The sequence below is a fragment of the Macrotis lagotis genome, chromosome X (genome assembly GCF_037893015.1).
Source record: "Macrotis lagotis isolate mMagLag1 chromosome X, bilby.v1.9.chrom.fasta, whole genome shotgun sequence".
Classification (NCBI taxonomy): domain Eukaryota; kingdom Metazoa; phylum Chordata; class Mammalia; order Peramelemorphia; family Peramelidae; genus Macrotis; species Macrotis lagotis.
Genome location: NC_133666.1, coordinates 371886721 through 371893328, shown reverse-complemented (window position 1 = coordinate 371893328; position 6608 = coordinate 371886721).

Below are 6608 nucleotides of genomic sequence, written 5' to 3'. Positions count from 1 at the left end.
AGTCTCCTAATCTTTCCCAGTCTATCATATGAAACAAACCACTTGAAATAACTCAACCCACAAAATTCAGGAAAAAAAGGCAGGAGAAAGAATATCTACCTCAGGATATGTCTTCCGCAGTAGCACTGGTTGAATTCAGGCAGGCACAGGTGTTTGAGCAGAATAAGCCCAGCTGAAAATAGGGAGAGGGATGACCTCAGGCCAGGGCAAAGCCCACCACTGATTGAAGGCAAAAGGATTCATTAGCTCCAACTCCTCCCTTCAAGCTAAGGGAGAAGGCCTCAAGCAAAGTCACAGACACTCCAGAGAAAGCAACCAGCAACCCCTACTGGCCATCCAGAGGAATTGCACACAGTGAGTAAAGCCTCCAGTGATGAAGCCCCTGTGAACCAGCCCCTCTCCAACTCAAGGTCTTAGCAAAATGAAGAAGGATCAGCGGGAAGGTGGATCCACAGAAAAATTCTTGGGAAAGGAATGACCCTAACTCAGAGAGACTTAGAATCTCTGAGGAGAATGCAACCTGGTTTTCAACACAGAAAGACTTCCTTGAAGAAATAAGGAAGTAGTTTAAAAATCAACTGGAAAATTTGGGATAGACAATTAATACCTTGCAAAAAGAAAACAAATCCTTAAAAAATAAAATTGGACAAATACAAAATGAGAATAATTCTCTCAGTTCCTCAATTGGGCAAATGGAAAAAGAAAATAATTCTCTCAAAACCTCAATTGGTCAAATGGAAAGCTCTTTCAAAAGTAGAATGGACCAACTGGAAAAGTAGTTGCAAAAGGTTAATGAAGAAAACTCCTCTCTAACCAAAAGAATGGAGTCTACAAAAACTAATGACTCCATGAGAGAGCAATAGCCTGTTAAACAAAACCAAAAAACAGAAACAATAGAAGAAAATGTAAAATACCCCATTAGCAAAACCACTGACCTTGACAATAGGTTGAGGAGGGGCAACCTGAAAATTATTGCCCTTCCTGAGAACATTGAAGAGAAAAAAAAAACCCTGGATTTAATATTACAGTTTCTAGTGATGGAAAACTGCCCTGATATCATGGAATCAGAGGGCAAAGTAGATATTGAAAGAATACATCATTCCCCTACAGAAAAAAGATCCTAAAATGAAAACACCAAGGAATGTTGTTCCAAATTCCAGAATTATCATATAAAAGAGAAAAATCCTTCAAGCAACCAGAAAGAAACAATTTAAATATCAAGGAGCCAAAGTAATGTTTACACAGAACCTGGCTTCATCAACATTAAGGGATCAAAGGGCATTGAATGAGATATTTCACAGAGCAAGGGAGCTTGGAATGCAGCCAATGCAGCCAATGTCCATCTCTTCAAAGGAAAAAAGATGGACATTTAACAAAAGAAGAATTCCAAAAATTCCTGATGAAAAGACCAGAGCTAAATAGAAAATTTGGTCATCAAACAGGATGTTCTAGTGACACATGAAAAAGATAAAAAAAGGGGGGGGTGGTTTTAAAAAAAAATTGCTATCCAATAAGTTGAAACTGGCTATATTCCAGCACGGGGAAAAAGATTCTCATAAATTTTGAGAATTGTAACTCTAATAGAGATAATATACCTAGCCAGATGTGATGGACATATCCATGAGACCGCTATCCAATGGGATATAACTGACTTTAACCCCACTTGGGAGAAAGACTCTACTAACTCTCAAGAATTTTAACTCTATTAGATAGAATATACTTTGCTACAAGTGACAGATACTCAGAATTTTCTGACTCAGACAGAATGATCTAAAAAACACTACTTCCTTCAAAGCGGGGGAGGAAAGAGATGGGAAGAGGGAAGGGATTGAATGGAGTAAATCTCATTACACTAAGAGGTACAAAATACCTATGGTAATAGAGGGCAAGAAGAGAGGAGATGAGAAACATCTGAGCATTCTTCTCATCAGACTTGACTTAAAGTAAACCTACACATACTTAGTTAACTTATAAAGCTTCTAACCTTTCAAATATTAAAAGGGGGAAAGGGAAGGGGGAATGGAGAAAGGGAAACAAGGGGAACTAACATAATGAAGGGAAAGGAAAAGGAAAAAAGGGAAAGGTGAAATAAAGATGAGGGTGTGATATAGGAGGGCAAACACACTGAAGGGGATGGTATTCAGAAACAAAATACTGGGAATAGGGGTAAAGGGGGAGCAAAGGGGGAAATTACAAACAGAAGGAAGATAGCATGGAGGGTAATAAAGAATTAGCAATCATAACTTTGAATGTGAATGGGATAAACTCTCCCTTAAAACGTAAGCAAATAGCAGAGTGGATTAAAAACCAGAATCCTACCACATGCTGTTTACAAGAAACTCATTTGAAGCTGAGTGATACATATAGAGTAAAGGTCAAAGGCTGGAGCAAAATTTATTTTGCTTCAGATGAAGAAAAAAAGCAGGGGTAGCAATCATTATCACAGACAAAGCAGCAGCAAAAATAGATAGCATTGAAAGAGATAAGGAAGGAAAATTTATCCTCCTAAAAGGTACCGTAGACAATAAAGTTATTTCACTACTGAATATACATGCACCCAATGGAACAGCATCCAAATTTTTAGAGGAGGAGCTGAAAGAACTACAGGAAGTCATACACAGCAAAACTCTACTAGTGAGAGACCTCAACCTCCAATTCTCAGATTTAGATAAATCGAGTCATAAAATAAAGAAGAACGAAATTAAGGAGGTAAATAGATTGTTAGAAAAACTAGATATGGTAGACTTATGGAGGAAACTGAATGGGAATATAAAGGAATATACCTTTGTCTCTGCAGTACATGGAACTTATACAAAAATTGACAATGTACTAGGACATAAAAACCTAATGATCAACTACAGAAAGACAAAAATAGTGAATACATCTTTTTCAGATCACAATGCAATGAAAGTCATATGCATTATTGAGCCAAGGAAATATAGACGCAGAACCAATTGGAAACTGAATAAACTCATTTTAAAGAATGAGTGGACCAAAAAACAAATTATAGAAAGATTTAACCATTTTATCCTAGATAATGATAATAATGAAACAACACAGCAATACCTATGGCATTCACTCAAAGTGGCTCTCAGGGGATATATTATATCTTTAAATGATTTCATGAATAAATTGGAGAAAGAAGAACTCAATGAACTAAACATACAACTAAAAAATTAGAGAAAGAAGAAATTAAAAATCCCCAATTAAATACCAAATAATAAATTCTAAAAACTAAAGGAGAAATTAATAAAATCAAAAGCAAAAAAATTGAATTAATAAATAAAGCCAAAAGTTGGTATTATGAAAAAACTACATAAGTTGATGAACCTCTGGTCAATGTGATTAAAAAAAAAGAAGAAAACCAAATTGCTAGTATCATAAATGAAAAAGGTGAACTCACCACCAATGAGGAGGAAATTAAAGTAAAAATCCAGAATTACTTTACTCAGCTCTATGCCAATAAATTTGACAAGCTAAGTGAAATAAATGAATATTTACAAAAATATAAGTTGCTCAGGTTAAATGAAGCAGAGATTAAATACCTAAATAACCCTATCTCAGAAAAAGAAATTCAACAAGCCATCATTGAACTCTACCAAACATTTAAAGAACAATTGATACCAATTCTATAAAAACTCTTTGGAAAAATAGGGAAAGTTAGAACTCTGCCTAACTATTTCTATGAAACCAATATGGTACTGTTACCTAAACCAGGAAGAGTTAAAACACAGAAAGAAAATAATAGACCTATCACCCTGATCAATATAGGTGCAAAAATATTAAAATCTTAGCAAAACAATTACAAGTTATGATCCCAGGATTGTAAGGTTGGTTCAATATTAGAAAAACTGTCAGTATACTCAATCATATCAACAAAAAACCTATCAGAAATCATATGATCATATTAATAGATGCTGAAAAATCTTTTGTGAAAATACATCACACATTCCTACTAAAAACACTAGAGAGTGTAGGAATAAATAGATTGTTCTTTAGAATAATTAGCAGTATTTTTCTGAAACCATCAACAAGCATTATATTCAATGGGAAAAAGCTAGAGGCAGTCCCAATCAGATCAAGGTTAAACAAGGATGTCCACTGTCACTACTACTGTTGACTATTGTATTGGAAATATTAACTTTAGCAATTAGAGAAGAAAATGAAATTGAAGGAATTAGAATTGGGAAGAAAGAGACAAAACTCTCACTCTTTGTAGATGACATGATGGCATACCTAGTGAATCCCAAGAAATCATCCAAAAAACTACTGAAAACAATTTTAGCAAAGTAGCAGGATATAAAATAAACCATCATAAATCCTCAAATTTTCTATATATGACTAGCAAGATACAGCAGGAAGAGCTAGAAAGAGAAATGTCATTCAAAGTAACTTCAGACAATATAAAATACCTGGGAGTCTATTTGCCAAGACAAAATCAGGAATTTTTTGAAAACGATTATAAAACACTTCTCACACAAATTAAATTAGATTTAAATAACTGGCCAAATATTAACTGCTCATGGATAGGTAGAGTTAATATAATAAAAATGACAATTCTACCAAAACTAAACTACTTATTTAACACCCTACCAATCCAAAATCCAAACAATTACTTTAATGAGTTAGAAAAAATTGTAAGTAAATTTACATGTCGAAATAAAAGGTCAAGAATTTCCAGGACCTTAATGAAAAATAAGTGCAAAAGAATGTGACTTAGCCCTACCTGATCTAAAATTATATTATAATGCATCAGTCATCAAAACTGTTTGGTAATGGCTAAGAAATAGAGTAGTGGACCAGTGGAATAGACTAGGTGCAAAAGCAGGAGATGATTATAGTAATCTGCTGTTTGATAAACACAAAGAGTCCCACTATTGGGACAAAATCTCCCTCTTTGATTAAAAGTGCTGGGATAATTGAAAGTTAGTATGGAAGAAACTTAGATTATACCAACACCTAACACCCTTTACAAAGATAAGAGACAAATGTTTACAGGATTTTGACATAAAAAAATACTATAAGCAAATTGGAAGTTCAAGGACTAGTTTACCTGTCAGAACTATGGAAAGGGGAGCAGTTTATGACTAATCAAGAGTTGGAGAACATCGCCAAAATTCAACTAGATGATTTGGATTACATTAAATTAAAAAGCTTTTGCACAGATAAAACCAATATCACCAAGATCAACAGAAATGTAGTATTAAACTGGGAAAAAATATATACAGCTAATGATTCTGAGAAAGGAATCATTTCTAAAATATACAGAGAACTGAGTCATATTTTTAAAATAAAAAGCCATTCCCCAATTGACAAATGGTCAAAGTATATGCAAAAGCAATTTACAGATGAGGAGATCAAAGTAATCCATAGTCATCTGAAAAATTGCCCTAAATCATTAATTATTAGAGAAATACAAATTAAAGCTTCTCTGAGGTACCACCTCACACCTCCAGATTGGCCAATATGACCAGTAAGGATAATGATCATTGTTGGAAGGGTTGTGGGAAATCTGTGACATTATTATACTGTTGGTGGAGCTGTGAACTCATCCAACCTTTCTGGAGAACTATTTGGAACTATGCCCAAAGGGCAACAAAAATGAGCATACCCTTTGTCCCAGAAATATCACTACTGGGTCTATACCCTGAAGAGATGATGAATAAGGGTAAAAACATCACTTGTTCAAAAATATTTATAGCAGCCCTCTTTTTGGTGACAAAGAACTGGAAATCAAGTAAATGCCCTTCAATTTGGGAATGGCTTAGCAAAGTGTGGTATATATATTTCATGGAACACTATTGTTCTATTAGAAACCAGGAGGGATGAGATTTCAGGGAAGCCTGTAGGGATTTGCATGAATTGATGCTGAGTGAGATGAGCAGAACCAGAAAAACACTGTATACCCTAACGGCAAAATGAGGTTGATGTTCAACCCTGGAGGTCTCGCTCATTCCATCAGTGCAACAATCGGGAACAATTTTGGGCTGTCTGCAAAGTAGACTGCCATCTGTATCCAGATAAAGCGCTGTGGAGTTTGAAAAAAGTTCAAGGACTATTCCCTTTAATTAAGAAAAAAACAGATATCTTATTGTCTGATCTTTTTACCTCTTAGACTTCTTGTGTCTTCCTTAAGTGTATAATTTCTCTCTCATCAAACTAAATGTGGATCAATGTACAGCATGGAAACAATGTAAAGACTGACAGATTGCTTTCTGTGGGCATGTCATGGGATGGAAGTACAATTGAGGGGAAAATTGTAAAACTTAAATAATGTCTTTAATAAAAAACAATTTAAGAAAGAAAAGTAGTAGACTGCATGTACACAATTTCAAATTCAAAAAAAAAGAAAAGTAAATCAAGTAAGAGAAGGAGAAGATAAATTGGCAAGAGAAATGAGAGCAATATGGGAAAATTATGACAACCCAGGCAGCAACTTGGTGAAAGATACAAAAAATACTGAAGAAAATAACCTTAAAAACCAGTTTGTGTCAAATGGAAAAAGCAGTGCCAACAGGCAATAAGGAGAAAGATGCCTTAAGATTGATCCAGATGTGAAAAGAGATCCAAAATCTCTCAGAAGAAAAGGATAGCTGATAATTTTGTGA